Source organism: Panulirus ornatus, chromosome 58 (assembly GCF_036320965.1).
Source record: "Panulirus ornatus isolate Po-2019 chromosome 58, ASM3632096v1, whole genome shotgun sequence".
NCBI lineage: Eukaryota > Metazoa > Arthropoda > Malacostraca > Decapoda > Palinuridae > Panulirus > Panulirus ornatus.
Genome location: NC_092281.1, coordinates 18,412,219 through 18,422,419, shown reverse-complemented (window position 1 = coordinate 18,422,419; position 10,201 = coordinate 18,412,219). Strand labels below are relative to the sequence as shown.

At 44.1% G+C, this 10,201-nt stretch overlaps 1 long non-coding RNA gene across 1 annotated transcript in view; it reads left to right on the top strand.

The window, feature by feature from the left end:
- The first annotated feature begins 4,955 nt into the window (after nt 1–4,955).
- Nucleotides 4,956–10,201, top strand: part of LOC139766599 (uncharacterized) — a 290,245-nt gene continuing 284,999 nt past the window's right edge. The window contains exon 1 of the long non-coding RNA XR_011716929.1: nt 4,956–5,394. This is a non-coding gene — a long non-coding RNA (uncharacterized lncRNA). The remainder of the gene's footprint in view (nt 5,395–10,201) is intronic.

Here is a 10,201-nt window from a genome sequence, read left to right as displayed (position 1 = left end):
CTGAAGGATGTGAGACGACACGGGGAAATTCCTCATCGATGAATTATGCAACCAAGTGCTACAAGGACGGACGCTGCCGAATGACTGGAATCTCGAGAATGTGACATTAATTTCCCGTAAAAGAAGATAGATAGTATTCTCAAATCATCGACCTGCTAGTCTTACTTAAGTCTTTATAGAATATTTACCCTCATAGTCAGGGATGGAATCGTCAAAATTTGCACTGAATGACCGCTACTAACTGAACATACGCATAGATTGCGTTACAATGTGGAGGAAACACAGTTGAGAGTTTTGAGTTATTCATCTAACGTTTTGGCTTGCATGGAAGCCATCCTCAGAATTAACACGATCCATGACAATTTCTTAACCTTAGACAGCGATACGAAAGCCACATATAATGACATGAAGTTAAAGCATCTATTTTTTTTTTTTTTTACTTGCTGGAATACACTACCATTGGATACTGTCAAGATGAGGGCTATCAATTCATGCAAATGACGACCAAGTAAATATCTGTTCTCAGTGATGAAGCCTGATGAAGAATGACAATAAAGGCTCAAATTATAGTCTGAAATCAAAGGCTTAAATACTTACTCCCCATTGAATCCACCGGATGAGTTTAGGTTAAGAATGTGTTTTCCATTTCTCCTTCCCTATAAAATTTCTTCCTCAGTATATCCTATCTACTGTACATGGTGCTTTTTCATAGGTATTTTCCTGATGGCTGATGTGTTGGAGGGAATGGTGGGTTGGGAAGGGCTTTCGCTTCACTATCCTGTCTCCATCAACGTAGATTACAAATGGAGAATACTATTCCTAAGCTCCAGAAGACAATGTCTTCATAGACCATCGTGTCTTCTCTTAACTTATCCTTCCCATGTACTAACATGCATTGCTACTGTCCCTCAGAAGATACCGGTAATTCGTGAAAAACCTTCATGGTACTCTCCTACTGACCCTCTTCTTAACCACCATCTTCTTGCTTCAGTTTCGTTGTGGCTACGAGGATAAACATTACTCCTTACTGCTACTGTTCCTCCAGCAGATAACGCCGTCCTAGCCCACCACGTCTTCTGTTCATCTGTCCTTCCTATGTACTACCATCATGCCTGAGGACAGCTGCAGCAGGCTGCTGGACCGTCATGGGTTTAATTACCTCGAGTCTAGTGGCTCATTAAAACAACTTAATGGCGCAAAAAGCTCTGGAAGCTTTTGGACGAGTATTGCAGAAATTAGTTTGCCTGCTGGGGGAGGAAAAAAAAATCTCCGAGGAAAAGTTTTTGTTGAAGTAATTTTCGAGGAAATTACAACTTGGATGATAACTGGAGAGATTCCTCGTCGACTACTGCAGCTCATAGGGACGTTCTTCGCGGCGTTATGTTACGTAACGTCACGTGGGTATGTCACGTTGGTGTAACACGCACGTTGAACTGATCGTTAAGAGCCGGGTCGGAGAGGTTATTCTGTCGTGCCATAGGGTCGCAACGTTGTGCACAAGAGTCGTACCATCATGGTGTAGGTTCGAATACCATCGTGTTCAGGTGTCTACGTATGCCCTTCTGTCTTAAAGGTTGTTTTGTCGTGCTCAAGGGTCGTGCCGTTGTGCTCAGGGGATCGTAAATTCATGCTCAAGTGTCACACCGACAGCGACGTCGTGCTTAAGGGTCGTCCTGTCGTTCTCAAGGGGTCGTACCATCATGCTCAATGGTAAAGACCTGCCAGTATTCTGTCGTTATTTTCTTAGTTTCATTCCTGAACTGTGAAACGGTTTCCACATCGAGAAATGAGAGTATTCAGGAGTTAAAGTAAGAAGTCTATCAGTCTGTGAATCAATCAACAGGTTCTTATCTTACTGACATGCATATAGAAGGGCTCCTAGAACAGGAAAGTAGATAAGGTATTGTGTGTGTGTGTGTGTGTGTGTGTGTGTGTGTGTGTGTGTGTGTGTGTGTGTGTGTGTGTGTATGTAAAGTCTAGATAGCACACGTAATGATGTCTATCGATGGGATTCAACCACACGAGAAAAGTTATCTTTGGCGAAGTTGCATCTTCATCGATGGGTTGAAAGGAGTAAGGTTTCCTCGAGGTGTTATTTCGCTACGAAGAAGTCCATCATTTCCCTGCTCCTGCGAGGAGTTCACACATATCCAGTATGCTCCAGTGTCACACTATATTAGTACATAAGTATATAACAAGTGAGGGTGAATCCAGCAACAGCATTATGCATTCATATTTCTGAGGGACTTCGAGGTCTTGTGATGACAGGCGTCTTGATAATCCATGGATCATCTCTAGTGATCCTAGTGCGGACGGGAACGAGCATGACGTCATGAAACAACCCCATTAACCCTCACAAGAATTTTGACAGTATTTCAAACATTGTAATGAGAACTATGACGTCGTGGTCTGACGTACATCGTTTTCATGTTTTGTAATGGGTGTATTAGAGTACTGTGGCGTGTGGTACACCTGTGATAAGGGGGAAAGATTAGCATTCACATCGGGATGAGATCTGTGCTCATTATCGTCACGTTTCAGGTCATCTGTTGATGACCCAAGACGCTACTGCGACCTCATCATCATCTCGTCTTGGGATGTCTGCTGATGACCTTGTCTGACCCCGCGAAAGAAATAGGCCTCGTCTTCCCCCCTCCCCCCCCCCCACATTCATTGTTGATCCTTTAGTGTATCTATTGCCTTGGATCCTCTTGATCCAAATATGTTGTATCCTGACCTCTCTGGACCGGTAATAATCTGTGGTTCGACCTCTTTTGACCCTAACGTGTGTACCAACCGACTCTTTACTCTAATTTCCTTAATTCCATTCTTTCTTGAAATTCAAGGGTTTTGATCCGATATCTTTTGACCTGAATTTGTTTTACCGTGATCTTTCTTGAACGTAATAGGTTTATCGTATGTAAGCCGGACCGTTTTTGACCTTATTAAGTGTATCCGTAATCGTATAACGCAGAAGTCTGGACATCTCTTTAGGAAATATGGTTTAGCATAAAATGACCCAGGTGTCAAAAGGAAATGGAAGACCTGAGAACTCTTAATGTTCTCATTTCTAAGACCAGTTTGGTTTCACAAGGGGACATGTCTCACCTTCTAATCTGAGACTTCAGCACCGGGCCCTTCCACACCCATCCAGATGTACTTCTCGTGTGTTATGAACACCGATGAATACCCGGTGACATTCACCCAACGACGACCTAATTCACTCAGGGTTCTCGTTCATCACGCACTGCAATTGTTTCGGGTTAAAAACGGTCCAGCCACTTCGGAGGGGGATTGATCGCTCCGGTATCACTGGAACGGAGATCCATCAGAAGGGCACTTACTCGCCCACAGACTGACCCCCTCCGACAGACCGGCTCTATCCATCACTCGCTCTCGCTTCACTGCATTCAACAACTCTTTTCGAGAGCAATTTTTCCCCTTCTCTCACGAGATGGGTTTATGAAACAGAGACGAATTTGGTAACTCATTCCAGAGCCGAATTACGGTCAGTGAATCTCCTCCTTCACCTCCTTCGAAGGATCGTGGTACCCATGCGTGAAGGGTTCGCTTATAGTCTATGTCAGGATGCACATCACAACTCCCAGAGGGTAAGCACCGAGGAAATATTATCCCTCGTCTTGCCTCCTGAGCAGAGGGGGATATCCAGTGTGTGGGCGTCATGCTGGAAGTTTGGATGAGCGGGTAGACGCCTGACAGGATGAGGCGAGAGACGGAGGATCGAGGTTAGAAGAGAAGGAAGGACGATGAGAGTGTGAAACGAAGAGGAAGGAAGAAGATAAAGAGCAGATGAACTGCACTAGGGTTAACCAACACAAAGAAGAAATATAAAGAGGAGAAGAGAAGACACATGGAAAAAAAGGAAACAGGATATGGAAGGATGAAAAGTGAGGGGGGGTCTTGAGCAGGCTTTTTGAACATAATGCATGAAACCTTTCCGGTGATTCAAAAGCTATATGTATTTCATTATCTATCTGTCTATTGACAGATAGATTGTTAGATAGATAGGTGGGTGTAACTGCTTCACAGGTTCCGTGTTTTTCTGTCAGACGTACCAAGGACAACCCCTCACCATCGGCGAACAACATAGTGTACAACACAAACAAAATCATTTATCTAGACTTATTACCTTACACCACAACGGTTAACACAAATCAACGGCATACTGAAATACAAAGGAATCCAAATAAAAGCAAAACAGCAAATGATAATGTCCTTCGAGGCTGCCTGTGCTATTGAAATATAAGAAACGGAGATTGGCAGAGTATAAAAACAAACAAATGACTTGAGAAATTTTCTGAAACCGTAAGTAATTACGGTGGTGGAAATAATGCTAGTCGTGGCTTTACAGAGAAATATTTGTCAAGTCTATTGTAAAAATTAGCTATTGTGTTTTTCAGTTACTCGTATTGATACACAATTCCGTAAGAAAACTTCATTTTTCTCATGTGACGTAGTGTTTATCCGCGAGTTTATTTATAATCCATTGCTACTATAGAGGAAGTCGAATAACAGTAGCCTTTAATAACAAACTAAATCGCTACTGTCGAAGACTTTTGAGATCATATCCTTCCCTTTTCCAAGGTAAATAAGTTTAAGTCGTCTAATCAATTTTCAAAAGGTTCGTTTCGTTGTGCGAGCCTCTGTACTCTCTCTTTTATGTCAATTCAACGACAAAGGTTGAACGCAGAAAGCATTTCAAATTGTTGAAGAAATTTCATAAATGATACCAAGCCACCATCAAGTTTCACCAATAAGAATAGAGAAACATTCAGCTCAACCAATAACAAACCAATATTTGAAGACTCGACCAATCTGGCGAACGGGACGCGTGACCAACAACCGCCAATGGCCTACACCTCGCTCCCTCATTCCACGATGTGCTCGCCAGCGCCCAGTGTTCGTTGGTACTGTGGTTATGGATGACGTAGAGTTATACCTCCTCCCTCTGGAATCTAATGAATTTCAAAACGATGAAATCCATAGTGTTTCCGTACGGTGCGTCTGAAAAGAAACCAGTGACGTGAGAGCAGATCACGACTAGAACAATGGTCTTCCCGCGCTTTTGCGTGTGGCAGATATATTTTTTTGTGAGTGATGGTGATATCCGTGTATTTTGGAGTGCTAGCCAAGATTACGGGTGCTGTTAGCCTAGAACTTTATCGCGGGGTTAATGGTGATTCTACTGTCCAGTAATTTTCCGACTTTTGTCTTGATTTTGAAGATGTTATTTACGGAATTACTGGAAACCAAGTGATAACACGTGGATGGCGGAGCTCCAGCACGGGATTCGTCGGAAGGCCGTTTGATCCGTCGTCACGCCCCGCAGTCATCTACGTGGGTCGTGGTTGTCACCCAGCATCGTACGTCTGTGTGAGTACTGTGTTTGGTTTTTGTAGTATATTCCCGAGATACTAGGATGATTTTTCTGTCGCTGCTTGTTAACGTTAGCAATATGGGGTGAGTATATATATTGTACGGCAGATATGTCTTAGCCTTTCGAAATACACATCGTTATTTAATGTTTTATATTAATATTTCATCCACATGTTCACAATTAACGGTGCAGTTTTGGCCTGCGCATTAAAAAAAAAAAAAAACTAAGTGCATGTGTAGCGAGCGTAAGTTTAGGGAAGGACTCGAGGAGCCTTAGTTGTTCTAGATTATTCTCTTGGCCATTTAATTTGATATTATTACTTGTAACGTTACAACCACAGTTTTCTACAGTGAAGGGTTACATTATATATTTGTAACTGTGGTGTCAATGTTTTGTGATGCTGAGGTTCTCTGCGTATGAGAGCACATTTACTTTGTGGTTTGTTGGAAGTAATGGGAAGTCATGTAATAAGGTTGTGAAGAGGACTGGAGTAAGATCTACTCCTTGGGGAACTGCATTGTTAAGTCGAGGGAGTTAAGAGGTGAACCCATTGCATGACATCCGGCTATGTAGCCACCCACATCTTGTCATTGTTGTGGAGGGTGGTGTGAAAAACATTTTGTGAAATGTGTCGCGGGACAATGTCAAAAGCATTGCTGCAGTCTATTCTTTCTGCTGTTATACGGAATCGGGGGGTTGTGATTGGTCGAAGCCATATAGAATATGTTGCTTAATGTGGTGGTGGAGCGGTTAACTCTAAAGCCATGTTGTATAGGTGAGAGTGGGATGGATATTTTGCTTGATTTCGTGTATGATCATTTTCTACATGTGGATATTGAAGACATAAGTGATAAAGGGCAGTAAAAGCGAGGGTGATCCCGTTGGGTGTTATTGAGAGTTGTAGGAATGTTATGTTTGTACGTTTCTTGACGTTAGGTATTTTGTCGTGTTTGAAGATACATGTAAAGTGCTTGGATTACAACTGGGCCAAACAAAGTGTCTTATGTGAAGGCGTGATATGCAGGAGAGATTAGATTTTTCATATTGCTTTGCTTTTGCCAGTGTGAGTAAAAGGTGGGTGGGCCAATGTTACTAGTTGGATTTTATATAAGTTTTTCATGACTTTTCCTGTTAGGTGTGAGGCTGATTTGTGGCTGCTTTTCTGGTAGTGCCACATGAGTGTGTTTAATTTTTTTTTTCTTTTTTGGGGAGAAGGGATGTCGCTGGACTGGGTAAGAAGTGCTTCGGGATCGAGAGCTGGGTAAGTACGTTAGGTGTGGATCTGTTGTTTTTATGTGCGTCAAAAGTTAGTTGCTGTGGGGCTCGTGATTCATTGTGTAGTTGGAGTGTCGGTTTGCAGTTCAATTTCTCTGTTAAGGTTAGTATTGGTGTTGCTTAAAGCTTGGATTTGATTATATATGTACTACGTAATATCCTCTCTCCTTCCACCATCAGCGACCTTCCTCTTTGTCATCATGCATCACTGTATCGTATTTAGTGCTGATTCAGCAAGAAATGTTGTACCTTGGAGGTCAGACCTTTTCTCATGACCTTCCTCATGTCCTTTATCTCTTGTGTCAAGTTTGGTACTGATTGATCAAGGCATGTGGAAGCATTAAGTACACACACACACACACACACACACACACACACACACACACACACTGAAGAGAGCTTAGTTACAGGGAAAGGCTTAATACTTTAGATTTGCCCAAACTGAACCAAGGAGAGTGCGAGGTGACCAGATCACAACCTTATAAATTTTTAAGCAGCGCTATGACATGGACAATAAATAGTTCATCGATAGATGTAGGGATATAATAACTGTAGAACATAACGTAAAATTAAGTAAGAAACTTAAGAAAAGACGTTAAGAAGTACTTTTATAGTATAAGAGTGGTGGAAGAGTGAAGCATAATGACTGGGAACATGGTTAATGCAGACAGCATACATTACTATAAGAAGTTGCGTGACAGCAAAGAATGTCCAAGAGATGGGGTCCTACAGTTATAAAACTCCTTCCCCATACGGTAAAAATAGGTAAACACATCTATAGAACTTGACTCCAGCCTTAACTAGTGAGCAACCACATACAATTCTCGCCAGACAAATGATGGGATCACCCACCTGGTCCACCAGCTGACCCCTCTTCCACAGACAGACAGTAGACTAGACAAGCAGATAGACAGACACCTAGCAAGACACGTAAATCCCGCCAAATCTATCATTACAAACCACTGTACCATAATTACGGGATCGTTCATGTATCCCTCTCCGCCGCCCTCAGCATTAGAGAGAAGAAAGGATTTAATGCTTGCATCCGCCGATTAGGAGGAAAATCCCTCAGCAGGGGAGGCGTAGCTTCAGGGCGCGGAAGTCCTTCAATGGCAGCAGAGGAAGGGCGGTGGAGCCGGGTAGGTACAGACCGACGCGACGGGAAGGGGAGAATATTGTGATGTGAGGAAGGGTGAAGGAACGGAAAGGGAAGGAGAGTGGAGATGATCTGATAAATGAGGGGGGGGGGGGGATGGAGAAAGAAAGAGAGAGAGAGAGAGGTAGAGAAAAACCTCTGCCATACCAGACCAATCAGTGAAGCCCTATGACATCTCTGGCAGCCAGGGAACCAGTGGGAAACAGCTCAGCCACAGAAACCCTTAAGGGTCGGGGTCAAAGGCTAGGCTGTTACACCCAAGGTCGTATCCATCCTCGTGCTTAGGGATGATAATGTCGTGCTCAGGGTTAATACTGTCGTGCTCAACGACTATACTGTCGTGCTCAGCGATGATACTGTCGTGCTCAACGATGATACTGTCATGCTCAACGATGATACTATCGTGCTCAACGATGATACTGTCGTGCTCAACGATGATACTGTTGTGCTCAACGATGATACTGTCGTGCTCAACGATGATACTGTCGTGCTCAACGATGATACTGTCGTGCTCAACGATGATACTGTTGTGCTCAACGATGATACTGTCGTGCTCAACGATGATACTGTTGTGCTCAACGATGATACTGTCGTGCTCAACGATGATACTGTCATGCTCAACGATGATACTATCGTGCTCAACGATGATACTGTCGTGCTCAACGATGATACTGTTGTGCTCAACGATGACACTGTCGTGCTCAACGATGATACTGTTGTGCTCAACGATGATACTGTCGTGCTCAACGATGATACTGTTGTGCTCAACGATGATACTGTCGTGCTCAACGATGATACTGTCGTGCTCAACGATGATACTGTCGTGCTGAGGTATCACTAGGTATTCCGGTTCGTTCACAGTCCCACCCAAGCCGTTCGTCGGCCATCGTCAACATCCCCCGACCATCACAAAAGACTCCTCTCACTCGCTGCCGTCCGTAGCCCTCCTTCGAATTTTGGAGGTGAGGGACGCAATATATTTCGCAGCTCAGTAATATGACCATCTCTCCTCCCTCAACCCCCCTACCTCTCTCTCCCAACTCCCAGCCGTCCCCCCCCCCCCCTCTCTCTCTCTCTCTCTCTCTCTCTCTCTCTCTCTCTCTCTCTCTCTCTCTCTCTCATTCTCTCTCTCTCTCTCTCTCTCTCTCTCTCTCTCTCTCTCTCTCTCTCTCTCTCTCTCCCGAACCTCCTTCAGGCGTCCTTTCTCTCTGTGACATTTTACTTGTCGTCGTGTCCTTTACTCCTACAGAATGATCCTTCCATTTAGCTAATATATCCCCCCACCCCAGGTTATTTTCCCGAAATTTTGTTTTCCGCTTCTGCTTTCTACCTTCCCCTGCTTTTTTTTTCTTTTTTCTTTTGAATCTCTCTCTCTCTCTCTCTCTCTCTCTCTCTCTCTCTCTCTCTCTCTCTCTCTCTCTCTCTCTCTGTTTATAACTCTAGCTATCTGTCTATCCATCTGTTTAGCCAACTTCCTCTTCTTTATGTATGTATGTCTGTGTAACCGCTTACTTTCTCCTCGTCGTTGCTTTCACTCTTTCCTTCATTTTGGCAACAAAGACTGGCTTCTTTCAGGCGGCCCGGGCTCACCCCCATGAATGGTGGTGACGCAGAAAGGGGTTATTGAGGTAGCAAATGAGTCTTTTGTGACCCGAATCTTTTTAACACTGTAGGGGGGCCGATATCATGACGAAGGGAGGGTGATGCGGATATACCATTACATTGACTAGTGTAGGAGAGAGAGAGAGAGAGAGAGAGAGAGAGAGAGAGAGAGAGAGAGAGAGAGAGTGAACAGACGTTTCTTGAAATCGTAGACACATAGAAAATGACCAGTAAGTTACCTGTCCATAAACATCGAGAAAAATGATAGTGAGTGTTCACAACATCAAGTTAGTAGTTCACACTGTGTACACTACTCACTTGAGAAAGGGGTTACGAAAATGATGGCCCAAGATGGTCCGTCAGCGATGACTCCCCTCCCTCCCCCTTGATCTCGTTTCATCTTGACCCTTTTTACTCTCAAGACTCGCGATGTCACTGTGACCTCCTCCTGTGCAGACGATGTCACTGTGACCTCCTCCATCGATACGCGATGTCACTGTGACCTCCTCCATCGATACACGATGTACTGTGACCTCTCCCATCTATACACTGTCACTGTGACCTCCCCGTCTACGCACGATGTCACTGTGACTTCTATACACTGTGACCTCTACACGATGTCACTGACTTTACACACTGTGACCTCCTCTACACACGATGTCACTGTGACCTCCCCCTCCGCACACGATGTCACTGTGACCTCCCCATCTACACACGATGTCACTGTGACCTCCTCTACACACGATGTCCCTCTGGCCTCCTCTTCTACA